Here is a 14,671-nt window from a genome sequence, read left to right on the forward strand (position 1 = left end):
TATTACTATGTATAAAAAATTTATCGTTGATTTAATAACACAAGTATTGTTTTCAGCTTTTTAAATATGATTTCTCGGTCAACGACTTTTGAGGCACCGGTGTGTGTGTGTGTGTGTGTGCTCGCGCGCGCGCACGTGTGAAATAGTAAAAAGTATCTATAAAAACAAATTAAGGACCTGATGAATTTCGTTATTTAATAAGGAACAGGATGAAGGATATGGTAAATAATAAAATCACTGAAGTGAGAAGAAATACGTTGTGTATGTAGGAAGTTAAATAATTATGTAAATTTATCTAGAAATGAATTGTTAAATACAGTAGAACTATTACATCAAAACAAAGAGAATTACAAATAAAAATAATTGAAGACAGGAAGGAAAAAATAAATTAAAAATTGCATGAAAAATTAATTTCGCAAAATATTTCTAGTAGGCTAAAACAATATTTCCTTAAAATTTAATATAATATTTTTAAATTACTTATATGTGTTTATATGCACACACAGAATCTTTTTTCCTTAATATTTTTAAATTCTAAATAAAATTTTGTGTTTAAAATTAGTTTCTAATATCCAAATGAAAATCATTTCTATTTCCACATCCTCATATTATATATTAATTTTTACTTTCCCGTGTAGATAGCGCATAGTCTTTCTCTGAAAGAAGGGAAGTATTGTAATCGGTCCAATTTGGGCTCATGCGGTTTTCACCAGGTTTTGACTTTTGACACCTAAGGAATCCAAAAAACTAAAAAAAAAAGGATGGAATTCCAGACGTTAATGTGTGCGTGTGTGTGTATGTGTATATATATATATATATATATATATATGTGTGTGTGTGTGTGTGTGTTCGGTGTCGGCCTCTTCATCACCTTATCTCCAGAAATACTGGACCGATTTTACCAAACTTAGATTACTTCTACATATAAGCCATTGATATCATTAAATTTTCAACTTAAAAGGGCAAAAGGGTAAGACTGTAGATTAAGGCCCCTTCAGTATCAGAACATTTCGCCTAATTAAAGTCATATTTTTCTTAGGCACATTTGTTAACGATTACAAAATAACAATATTTATAAAAAAATTTTTTTTGTAATATCGCACCCCCACCCCAAAAAATCCTGTTCTAATTATCTGCTATGTAGGGACGTCACAGGTGAGCAGTAGAATTAAATAAATGAATCAGTGTAAAAATGTAACTCGAAGTCGCTGGATCTCGAAGTCGATTGCCCGGTTGACTCAGTACCTGGTCCGTTAAGTCTCACGGCTACACCAGTTTTCCGATTTTACAAACGAAACTTGTTTATGTAAGTTGTGAAATTACATTGGTTTATTTAGTGCCGATCTACGCCGCTAGTACCGCCACACCCGCGCGAATTAAATACAGTATGCGCGCGCGCTTTAATTAGAATCATTGAATTAAATAAACCCAAAAATATTTTATTTAAATAAAGTGATAAATATTTTTAATTAAATTGTGCTTTATGTGTTTGAAGGAAATCAAATTGGAATTTTGTAAGCTGTTTTTAAAATTATATATAATAGTTCTATATCAAACGGCGCCACGATCGAAAAACTATATATATTTTTTTCATTCGCTCTATCTCGCTTCGATTTAAATATTTTTCAAATACATTTTGCCAGTTTATTTAGGGGTGTCCCATATAAAACGCAACCCAACCTTATATGGGTAGGTATTGAAATAATAAAAAGGCATGTGTAAATGTAAATGTATTTTTTATTATTACCATCCATTAACTTACATTTAGAGGAAATGTTGGAAGTGGCCGCCATCTTCTTGAATACAAGCTTCAATTCTTTTTACAGCGTTTCTTGCAACTTTTTTCAAAGTTTGTGACTGGATATTTAATACAGCTTGTTCAATATTGACTTTCAATTGTTCAGTGTTCGTGGTTTGCTGCTGTAGGCTTTTTCTTTGAGGTAACCCGTAGAAAAAAATCCGCCGCAGTCAAATCTGGAGATCTTGGTGGCCACAAGCCTCGACCGATAACACGATTACCAAAGAATTCCTCGACGAAATCAGAAGTTGAACCTGCGTAGTGCGATGTCGCACCGTCATGTTGTAGCCAGCAGCGTCTGTCTTCCTCTTCCAAGAGTGCGAAGAACTGATATAAAATATCCTGATATCATTCTGCATTATTGGTGTACTCTACAAAAATAGGACCGATTATTTTCTTCCGCGATATCGCGCACCACACGCCCGACTTCTGCGGGTGTAATTGTTTTTCGTGATAAACAGCACTCCAAATTCTGCTGTTTTGGCTGTTTACGTAGCCATCCAAATGAAACCGTGCTTCATCTGTAAAAAATAACGAATCCATAACATTAATTCTCTCACGCAGAAATCGACGGAACCGTTGACAATGTTGTAGCCGTTTTTTTTTGTCGGGCTCAAGAAGTTGATGAACCGTTTGAATGCGATAAGGTCGTAATCGCAATTGTTTGGTCGCCCGATGAACAGTCGATTTAGACAAGTTAATTTCAGCAGACAAACGTCTGATCGATTTATTTAGCGAGGCGAGTAATCGGTCTTTGATTTCAGCGACTGTATCTCTATTCAACACCGACGCAGATCTTTTGTGTTCCTTGTTATTAACAGAACCGGTCTCTCTTCCTTTTTCCGACTAATCTTAATACTGATGTTTTGTAAGGAGCTGGTTTATCTGGGTACTTATGGCGAAACAAATCTTGCACTGCAACCACTGATTTCGTGCTGAAGTACGGATCAACAATGAAAACACGTTCATCTTGCGAAAACACCATCTTGTCTCTAGCAATACACTGAACGTTATGATTGCATTGTTGTTACTATCGGTAATTTGTACTGCGTTGCCGCGATGTTCAGATGTTGGACGAGTCCATTTCAGTAACAAGTAGGGGAGTAAGCTTGACTTTTGAAATTTCATGGATGAGTGATTGACGGGTTGCGTTTTATATGGGACACCCTTACTTTGTATATAAAGGTATCAAGAAATGTCTACGATTTTTATAAATTATTTTTGTTACAAGAGTAAATTTTTATATCTAAATTTAACATTCAATGTCTTATTAAGAATATTAAAAAACTTGGAACTAAAAATGTTTTCTAATCGTTTTATTACATTTTTATTACTAATTTATAAAAATATGAAATTTTTTCAACCCAAAAATAGAAATCAATTCTTTGAAGTACAAAAACTTTCTGGCGAAGCCGGAAAAAGCTGTGCATTATATTGTATGACGACCGGCGTACCCGGAAAAATCATATAATACTTTATCAAGCTTTTTTATAGTTTTATATTTTTTTCGTTATCACTCACTGGTTTGGTGCAGTTCTCTGCTCCTCTTTCTATTCAGTAACTTATTTATGTAATAAATCCATATACATTTCCTATATTGTATTCAGTAAACCCTTACTTATTGTTTCAGTTACGTTCTGGAAAGAATTAATTAATCGAATCACGTATCCCTATCAGTAATTTTAATAGAGATACTATACAGAGTGTTTCTAAAATGGTGGGCTGGTTATACTTTTTCGGATTCTACTTGTAAAAATAAACAAAAAATATCCTTAAGAAATATTGCAATTTTTCCATCGTTCTCCCACTGTCCGTCATTTTTTTACTTTTATATAAAAATTTATATCTCAAATTCGTATAGAGGAATCACATTAATATTTGGTAAGTGTCTTGATAATAAAGTTTTAAAGTTAGCAAAGAAATCAGGACTTAAATACCTTTGCAAATTACAAAATGGCAGCGATTTTTATTTTTCAATCCGTTATATATTCATAAATATTAGTTTTATCAAAATGTATGTTTTGTTAAAATATTAAACCTTTTAATTTGAACATAATTACATTTTATTTTTTTAAATCGGTTAACAAAGCCGAGTTATGGCAGAAAATTGATGTAATTTTGTGCCTGTTTTCATTTCCTTCACTTTACGTTCAATTCGATTAAATATTAATTGCTTTTATTTATTGTTAACTCTAATATTGTAAATTAGTATCAAATTAAGTAATTATTTTCTCACAATAAGATTTAATATTAAGTAATAATAAAACAATTGATATTAATTTTTCATTTTTGAATAATTTTAACAGCGTCTATTACTGCTGATCATGTTAACAGTTTAAAAATGAAGCTTCTTTCAACAGGAATGGTGTTCAAAACTATTACAAACTATCTGGAGCGACGAGAATCCTCATGATACCTTCTAAAGTAGTCATCAAAAAAGATTTTTCCTGAATATACGGGCAGGTATTTTAAATGGCTATCTTTTGGGTTTTGTCACTCTACCAAATCATTTAAATGGAGAAAATTATCTTGCTCATTTGCCAAAAAATTTGGAACCTCTGCAATTAAAAAGAAATACGTGGTTTAACCACGATGGATATCCAGCACATTTCAGACAGTTGGTATCAGATTTCCTTCATGAAACTTTTCATGAAAAAATGAATAGGCCGCCGAGGGCCAGTGCCCTGGCCTGCCCGATCACCTGACTTAAACCCTCTTGACTTCTACCTGTGAGGCCATTTGAAACATATTGTTTACTCAACAATGAGGATCTTCAACAAAGGATCCAAAATGGATTTCAAGAAATTAGAAATACTCCCAGAATTTTTGAACGGTTAAGACAATCTCTCAGAAAAAGACTGGAAACATGTGTAATCTGTAATGGTGGACATTTTGAACATCTTTATAACTTTTAACAATTGTTAACTTTTATTTAAAAGAAAAGTATACTTAATGTTCTACAATTAACGTAAGATTATCACAGGTAGTTGTTCTATTTTTTTAATTAGTAGGTCTATTATTGCGAGAAAATTATTACTTAATGTGATACTAATTTACAATATTAGATTTAACAATAAATAAAAACAATTAATACTTAATCAAATTGAACGTAAAGTGAAGGACATGAAAACAGACACAAAATTACATCAATTTTCTGCCATAACTTGGCTATTTCTTTACCGATTTAAAAAAATAAAATCTCATTTTGTTCAAAATAAAAGGCTTAATATTGTAGCAAACATTTTGATAAAACTTATATTTTTTGAGATATAACGGATTGAAAAATAAAAATAGTTACCATTTTGTAATTTGCGAAGGTACTTAAGTCCTGATATTTTACTAATTTAAAACTTTATTAGGAAGACGCTTACAAAATATTAATGTGATTTCTCTATCCGAAATTGAGATATAAATTTTTATATAAAAATAACAAAATGGGACAATGGGAGACCGAAGGAGAAATTGTCATTTTTCCTACGGATATTTTTTGTTTAGTTTTACAAATAGAATTCGAAAAAGTATACCCAGCCCATCATTTTAGAAACACTCTGTATTTCGTTTAGGTATTAATCTCTTAGTAAATTACAACATAAGTAAATTAACTTAAAATTTTTTATCTTTATTAAGAAGTTTTAATCTATTACTTTTTACTCGATAAAAATTTAGAAAGCTCAGTTGACGCGTAGGGCGGGATGGATTGCTAGACCGATTCTTACTGCTTAGTATGTACTGTAGCGAAATATTATGTCCTTCACTGTACTATTTATTAGCAGTGTCAATTAGTAGTGGTATAAACGATTCTTTTTCAGGAATCGATTCTGAGAAAGGATTCGTAAAAAAGAATCGTTTTTCCGATTCAACGATTCTTTTCCTTGCCACCACTACCTGTAATGAAAACTCTAATGCGCATGCTCTCTTTCTTTTCTTCACCCATGTTTAGTGTTTCATACTCCCGTTCGACTCAACTGATGCATATCTATAAGTGTCTTCGATTCTTTTCTTTTCAACTGTTATTCGACTTCTTCAGAAAGAATGCTATGAGTCGAATCGTAACTGAGAAAGATGTGGTTTCCTATCTAATTCATTGTTGAGAATCTTAAACTGAACTGGTTTCTCCCCCAAACCGATTCTTGATTCTTTCGTTGTATTAAGAATCGAATCGAAAGAACGACTCGTTCACGATTCTTCCTATTACTAATATCAATATTACTTCAGACACCACCAGGTCGAGCTACTGCGCATCTATGGGTGTACGCTAGATACAGAAGAAAATTGAAATATAATATTTTATGGCTTTCCATATAGTTTGTTATGAATGAAAAAGCTTGTAATCTTACGAATTACTTTCATAATTTTTTTTTAAAGTCCATAGTTGTAACTCATATAAAACCCTTTTTTTCTTCTTACATTATTTTAATTTTTTTTTTCAGAATCTTCTTTATGTGGCCGTTGTCTTTGTGGACCATACACTGGAAGGTAAGCTGACTGTATTTTTATTTGTCTGTTTATTTATTTTAGTGGGATGTAAAAAAAAAATTGAAAAATAAGCACTGATATTGTTCGTAATATATTAATATTAGTTTATTGAAATAGATAAAAATAACCATCTCAAGATTAAAGAACAATAGCTTGGTGTTTTTTAGATTTTTTCTGTTTATTACTTTCTCGTTAGCTGTAGAAGGAAAAATATTATCGGTTGAGAAGTTATCGGTTCAATTTGGGCACATGCGATTTTCACCGGATCTTGACGTTTTGACACGTAAGGAACCCAAAAAAAGGTACGGAAATTTTCCGGATGTTCTCTAATGTTTGTATGTTCAATCTTGCACTCCTTATATCTTCAGAACTACTGGACAATTTTGACCAAACTTGGTCAGATTACTTCTATATATGAGGTACTTATGCCATTAAACTTTCAACTTAAAAGGTCAAGGAAGTGAAGCTGTAGAGCAAGGTCATCCTCATTATTCGAGATTTTGCCTAATTATGGTTTTATTTTATTTTAGTCACATTTGTTAACAATTAAAAAATAATATTTTCAACAAAAAACCTTTTGTAAAATCGCACCCCAACCCAAAAAAATGCTCTAAATAAGTAGGCAGTAAGTCGGTATACTACGTCAATACTAACCCCTCTCGCCACAAGGAGCGCTACTATAGCACTGACGTACATCTGTTGTAGTCGATTGCTATGTTGTAGTCACAGGTGAGCGGTAGAATTAAATAAATGAATAAAATATTTAAAAGTGTAAAAAAATATTAAAAGTGACCACTAGTATCGCCGAACCCGCGCGAATGAAATACGGTATGCGCGTGCACTTTAGTGAGAATCATTGAATTAAATAAATAAAAAATATTAAATTTAAATAAAATATAAAAATATTTTAAATAATATGTGTAAAAATATGTGTAACCCGTGCATCAGAAAAAAATCGCGTGACAGGAAAGGCCTACAACTGTGTTGTCAGATTTTTAAGGTAGATTTCAAAATCCGGCCTACGTGGCGCGAGTGGTAGCGTCTCGGCCTTTCACCCGGAGGTCCTGGGTTCGAATCCCGGTTAGGCATGGCATTTTTCATACACGCAACAAAACACTCATCTCATCTTCTGCGGAAAGAGAAAGAATTGCTTGACTGCGGGCCCGGAGGTTAAAAAAAAAAAAAAGTAGATTTCATAAGAAAGCTACCTATTGTAATGGGTACTATGATTCGACTCCCGAAAATTTCGACATACCTTCGCATTTCACATCCCCACACCCCAAAACCACCTTCATTTCAAAAGTTTATATATATATATAAATTTCACTTTATATAAATATTACTTTCTTGTGCACACGTTAACTGCCGTAATTTTCCGCCAATCACTTTCAAATTGATACATAAAATATAACAACCAAAAATCTCAGTCGAGTTCGTTAATGGCCAAAATCGGACCGTGGGGGTGGAAATGGAGACCGTTTTCGAAAAAACCAAAATTTCGCTATAATTTTTCTATTAAGTAAAATATCGGATTCCTACTATTCTCGAAGTTCCTACTATTCTTTGGATAAGGACCTAAACCTTATCTAAGTAAAGTTTTTTTTAATATCACCAACCATTGGCCCAGGGGATGGAAAAAATGGGGTTTCGAAGACAAAATAATCATACCTCCTTAATAGGTATAGTATCAATCAATTTAAAGTAGTCGTTAGTCCTCTAAACATTACCTAAAACTTTTGTCTAAACAATTTATGATATAACCAACCCTTACGATAAGGGATGACCAAAGGGTTGCTGGAATTGGAAGAAGATGGAGCTTGTCGTATGCTAAACATGTGAAACTTTTTTCACATGTAACCATTGTCGTATTGAGTAAATTTGAAATTTTTCTTAAGGAGAAAATCTTTTTTATCCCCTACTTAGTACCGGAGAAATCTAACTCCGCCTTCCGACGTGCCGAAAGGGATTTTTTTTTTTTTAAATTACAGACTCCGAACCTGAAATGTCGAAATATTTTTAGCTTTTACAGAAGGGGGTGTTAGATTTAAAGAACACTTTGCTTAAGCAAATTTGTTAATCTTAACCTATACATGAATATTTTTAGAAAAATGTTTCTTAAAATTTATTACCCACCTCTAAAAAATACATATTCTACTTTTTTATTTTTTTTTAGATCTAACTTTTTTATTTATTTTTTTATTAACTGGAAATTTCTTGCAATACTTTGCCAGACTTTTTTTTTTTTAATTCATACAGAATACATTTTAACAACAAAAAATTCAGTTGATAAAAATAAAAGTAAAAATGTTCTATATTACTTTCACAATTCTTTTCAAACCGAATTTTCTTATTCCATCTAATGGGAACAGTGTTTTGTTGTGATTGGTCATTGGTTGAATTTTAGTAAAACATTTCAGAATAGGAAATAATTGAAACAAATAATATGTGGAATAATTTTATTTTTCATCGGTATAATTTTCAGTTAATATTATCGGATATTCATGATTTAAATTCTACAATTAATATAAGAAAGGAATTTCCTTTCTTGTTGCGATTAGTTCACAGTAAATTACATTACAACTTTACTTTTTAATCTTTATAATATTTTTTTTTTATCTATTAAAAATTATTAGACAATTTTATTTCTTCAACTATTCTGAGAATTTTATATGCTTAAAAAACAGAAAGGCAATGTAAAAATGAAAAGTGATTTTAGTATGTAATTTATTGGATCAGAGAAAATATATTTCAACAAATGGTTTTCTTAATTGATACTGAATTTTAGCGTGATATCACGTAGCTAGAAACGCCGTTCTGTTCATTATAATAGATTCCATTTTTTAATGTGAAAGCATGTACATTGTTGTACTTACAATATAATAGCATCATATTATACTTGAAAAGTAGAAGTTAGGTGAAATTTAGAGAAAAAATGTTCGTTATTGTTAAATGTTACAGTATATTATTCAATTGGGTTCGTAATAGATATTTTTATATACTTGTTTTTTTTATTTATATCTTTTTATTCAAATATTTCCCCCTTCAATTATTGAAGATATAATACGGAGCGATTAAGAAAGAAAGGGAAATAATTTTCGAACTCGTTCCAGCGATTCAAATAAGGAAAAAAGTTCTTAAAAACATACCGTATTTATTCGAGTACCCCCCGCACCTTTTTTCTTAGAATTAGAGAAAAATTAAGGGTGCGGGGCTTACTTGAAACATAGCCTTTAGCCAGAATAATTTATGTAAAGTAAACGTTTTCTTAGAAGTACCTAAATTCAATCACATTAGGCTTTCGTTTATCAATACCGGATGCCGGTTACAAGGAATACATCCTTAATTATTAACATCCATTTCATATTATCGATAGGAAAGAAGTTACGTTATTTTTATAAAGTGATTCATTCTGTATAGGCTGCATCCGGTTCTAATGACACTACAGTTACAGTATCAGTTACCCATCGTCGTCTTGTCTATTCGCCATAGTCATTGTATTGTTTGTATATGTGGACGGTTATGTGCATTTTATCTGTTTAGTTTATCTTGTAAAGTTTAATACGTTGATTTATTTTAATAACGGCATTAAAATCAGTACAAAAGGACAGCGTCTACGATATTTTACAGTAAATGAAAAACTGCGCGTTATAGAAGAGGCTGAAAAACTTGGAAATCGGGCGGCAGAAAGAAAATTTGACGTAGATGAAAGCTGCATTCGAGACTGGCGTAAGAAGAAACAACTTCTGGTGAAAGGCACTGGTAATAAAAGGGCTTTTCGTGATTTAAAACCGTAAATACACAGACGTAGAAAAAAAATTGTATGACTTTGTTATGGAAAAAAAGAAATGCGGTTATGCTGCCACGACAGAAATGTGTCATTCATATGCTCGTGAAATCGCTAAATCATTGAGTTAGTTAAATCAAGTTGATTTTAAAGCAAGCCCTTTTTGATTTTTTGTACGAAATGATTTGTCAATAAAACGAAAAACGACCATTTCTCAACGACTTCCAGACGTTTATGAACAAAAAATATTACATTTTCACAAAGGCATAATAAACCTTAGAAAACATATAGGTTATTTGCCTTCTCAAATGGGAAACGCTGATCAAATCCCCGTATATTTTTAAATGCCATTTGACAAAGCCGTAAACAAAAAAAGTGAAAAAAGTGTTTCGATACGCACTGGTGGTAATGAAAAACAAAGATGTAGTGTTATGCTTTGGACTTATTATCAGAGCACAGGAATCAGGTTAGATGGATGAAAACTTAATTTTAAATTGCATCAGATGTGTATTCCAAAACCGATCATGAGATTTACTTAATAAAAAAAATACCGGTAAGCTAGTAATGAATAGTTATCGGAGGCATACGACTGATAGTGAAAGACATTTTAAAAAAGGGTATGACAGGCCAAGTAATAATTCCAGGCGGATTGACATCTCTATCGCAACCACTAGATGTCTGCCTTAATAAACCGTTCAAATCTGCATTGAAACTGTACAGTAAATGGATGGCTGATGAAAATTTCTTTCTCATGCCTATAGGAAGAATCAAACTCCCAGGTTTTAACCGGATTTGTGTTTGGATAAAAGATGCTTGGGAAGGTATTTCCACGGAATTAGTAAGGAAAAGTTTCTAAACAATGCGGAATATCTAATGAAGTTGATGGTAGTGAAGACGATCACCTTTGGCAGAGCGACGTGGAGACTACCGGTAACTCTTCTACAGACATTGACAGTGACAGTGATTAATTAAAAATAAAATCCCATATTAAAAAGTGTAAGAAATGATCCTTTTCTACATGATACTTTCTTTTCGTTTAACTGGCCTACTGATTCTAAACTAAACTAGTACCTACGGTAATTAATTATTAATTTAATATTAATATTTTTAATTTAAATGAACGAATTAAATGCTATACTTTCTGAATATTTTCGTATTTACGTATTTTTGTGTCATATCTGTTACACTTTAAAATACCGGTATATATTCGAATTGTTTTTAAATTTTCGGTCCGGAAAATCAAGGTGCGGGGTTTATTCGGTGGCGGGAGGTACTCGAATAAATACGGTATGTCCGAAAACGCTTTGTTATCGAGTTACGTCTTGCAAAAATTATAGACTAGATTTCAGTTCCCGCGGTGAAACGTGTTCAGACTGAAATTTTTAAGGCATTATTTTTCTGCCGTAATTTTCCGCTAATCACTTTCAAATTGATACATAAAATATAACGACCTGAAATATCGGTCAAGTTTGTTAATGGGCAAAATGGGACCATGGAGGTGGAAATGGAAGGGCTTTTTCGAAAAAATAAAATATCGCTATAACTTTCCTATTAAGTAAAATATCGAATTAGTTTAAAGTTCCTACCATTCTTTGGATAAGGGCATAAAAGTTATCTAAGTAAATTTTTTTATATACCTACGAAATACCTATCCGAAATTTTATATACCAACTATTTATATACCTAAGATGTCACACCTATGACAGGTAAAAACATGCTTTTTTTAAAAAACAGCGCTATCTGTTGGACGTAAAAGCAACACACGCTATACTAAATATTTTACAACTCCATTTCAATGTTTCCGATATGTGTATCCCCTATAGACTAATACTACTAAACCTACTGGACCGATTTATGCGAGGGGAAGAAGGGAGAAAGGGAAAAATCGAAACAAGTAAAAGGGATGAAGATAAAAAGGATGAAGGGGAAAATTGAAAAAGAAAAAACGAGAAATGGAAATGGGAAAGGGGAAAAATGAAATTGGGAAAGAGAATTGGGGAAGGAAAGGGAAAGGGAATATGGTAAAAATGAAAATGATAAAAGGGAAAATGGGAAAAGAAAAATGTGAAAAAGGTAAAAGGGGGAAAATGTAAATTTTTGTAAAGTTTCCGTAATGTTCATTTTGTTAATGTTTTATCAAACTTTCAGTTGTGTTCATTTAATCTATCTATATATATATAGCAAATATATATATATATCTATATACTCAAATCTAGCAATAGCGAAGCATTGCCACGTCTGCTAGTATATATATATATAAGTGTAAAATAATGCTTTTTTTAATTTAATTTTCTACATTCCGGTGCCAAATTAAGTTTAGAAAATTTTTAGTACTTATTTTTTATTAATTTGGCACGTAAAATCAAAATTTTTAAAAATAATAACTTACTAGTTCGTAGTAAATATTTTAATTTCGTTATTATTATTATTATATTATTATTATTTTTTTTTTTACGGTCATCGACTACTAAGGTCATTGCCCTCGTCACGTTCTTAGAAGGAAATTAGTATCACCATCAGGATCGTCATATGTAAGGGTGTAAAGGGCCCTTACATTTTATTTAAAAGCACAAACTACGCAGGAACATTAAAACACCACAAAAACAAAACAACACTTATGGGGTGTAAAGGGCCCCAAAATTAAAATTTGAGATAAAATTCTCAATGAAGATGAAAGTAAAACTATAAAAACACTATACCATACCATTCAATTTATTTTCTTATACCCGTCTCGTTTAGTTGTTAATTTTAGCACCCTCGGGGCGACAAGAACCGCCGTGAAGCAGTATATTAGTCGCGCTAGGATGCCGTGGCAGCTGACTCCTTATAAACAGGCTACAGGATTGCCGTAGCAGTTGACTCCTTATAAACAGGCTACAGGCATCCATTGCGCTTACCCATAGCCTCGAGCCCTCAGTCCACCCTTGAGGGTCCCCCATGCCATCATCGGACACACCCCGACTCATTGCTCTTGAATGCAGACGAGCCAGGGTGGCCTAGGCAAGAGGGCTACCTCCCGTCACTATACGTGCCACGCTTCGAGACTCACATATATAAATAAATGTAACTACCTCTTAGAGACTCTTTATCACAGCTTTAACATTTTTCACTTTCACAGACTTCTAAGAAGTCCACTGGCGTGTAAAAATGCAACTATCTTTTCTTCATTTCCATTATCCAGATCAGCAGTAATATCACTTCTTAGACGGAACCTCTTTCTGAGGTCCTCATATACTGTACACTCTTCTATTAGATGCTTAATTGTAAGTGTTTTATTGCAAACACCGCACATTGGTCTCTCTTTGCCGGTTAACAAATATGAATTTGTTAATCGCGTGTGACCGATTCTAAGTCTGGTCACAGCTACTTGTTCTCGGCGAGTCAACTTCACGTCGCTTTTCCACTTATATGGAGATTATTATTATTATTATTATTTATTATTATTATTATCTTGTCAATTTTAGTTTCTTTATTTAGTAACAATTAAACTAAGTCGATTTAAAAGTTAAAAACTAATCTGATTTAATATGTAAAAGAAATTTCTTTTTAGAAAATGTTTGATACTTCAAATTTTGGCCCCATATTCTTTTAAAGGAAACAATATTTTGCCGATTTAGTTTTCATTGAAGATTAATTTTAGCAAATTATTTTAGGGGTTCTATTATTTAAAAGGAATAAAAGTTGAAAAATTTCTTCCGAGATTAAGTAATTCACTTGTTATGTTATAAACATATTAGTATAATTAATGTTATTAATATTATATATTTTTTTAAAAAAGCTTCCTTTCACTTCTGTTACGCTATTCTAAATAGTTTAACGTGACATTTACTAAATAAGGTATCAATTTTCATTACCTTTCACTACAATTCCTTTGTTTTAATTATAATTTACCAAGTATTTTATATCCCTGTTAGATGAAACACCGGTTTTTTGCATGGGCAAATACTTTTTTTTTTATAAAATGTTAGGTTTATGTTTTCATTTCTCTATTAAAAGTAAATTTATGATAATTTTCAAGAAAATGAAATCTCGGACGATAAAAGCAATTTTTTGAATACCATAAACCAAAATTTTTTGAAATTATCTAATGAGAAAAATAATTTTTTTAGAAGAATTACATGGTTTTACAAAAAAATTCTTTATATTTATATCTAAAAATTAGTAGGTGTTCTAGATGTGTATCCTGTGTTACACGACAGATACCAATACGATACGCCAATTCCTTCTTATTACGTTACAGCATAATTCGCTCAACACTAGCAACAGTTGTGAATTTTGTTTCAAGTTATCTTCATTTAAAGGATATGGAAGGATAACAATTTTATTTCTTTAAACCCCCACAGAATATAATTCCAAAATATTAAGTTCGAACTTCTTTGAGGCCTTCGGATTAGCGTCGCATCTTCGTTTTTTTTGAATGGCCAATTCAACTCCTCATTCAGATAATTTCGAATTTCTGAAATGCAGCTTCATATTATATTAAAATGAAAGTCCTACTGTCTTCTCGGAGTAGGCTTGTTCTGCTTTCTTCGGTATTCAAAGAACAGTTCACCCCGATTGGGAGCTTAATTTCAGAACCATACGGGTTCTATATGTGTATGCAAAGCTATAAT

The 14,671-nt window shown here is 31.9% G+C and overlaps 1 protein-coding gene across 1 annotated transcript in view; it reads left to right on the top strand.

Moving 5' to 3' along the window:
* LOC142333106 (pancreatic triacylglycerol lipase-like) overlaps positions 1-14,671 on the top strand; it is a 194,814-nt gene that overhangs the window by 121,991 nt on the left and 58,152 nt on the right. Inside the window, exon 3 of the mRNA XM_075380022.1 lies at positions 6,229-6,274. The gene's annotated coding sequence lies outside the window, so the exon portion shown is untranslated. The remainder of the gene's footprint in view (positions 1-6,228; positions 6,275-14,671) is intronic.

Source organism: Lycorma delicatula, chromosome 12 (genome assembly GCF_047948215.1).
Source record: "Lycorma delicatula isolate Av1 chromosome 12, ASM4794821v1, whole genome shotgun sequence".
NCBI lineage: Eukaryota > Metazoa > Arthropoda > Insecta > Hemiptera > Fulgoridae > Lycorma > Lycorma delicatula.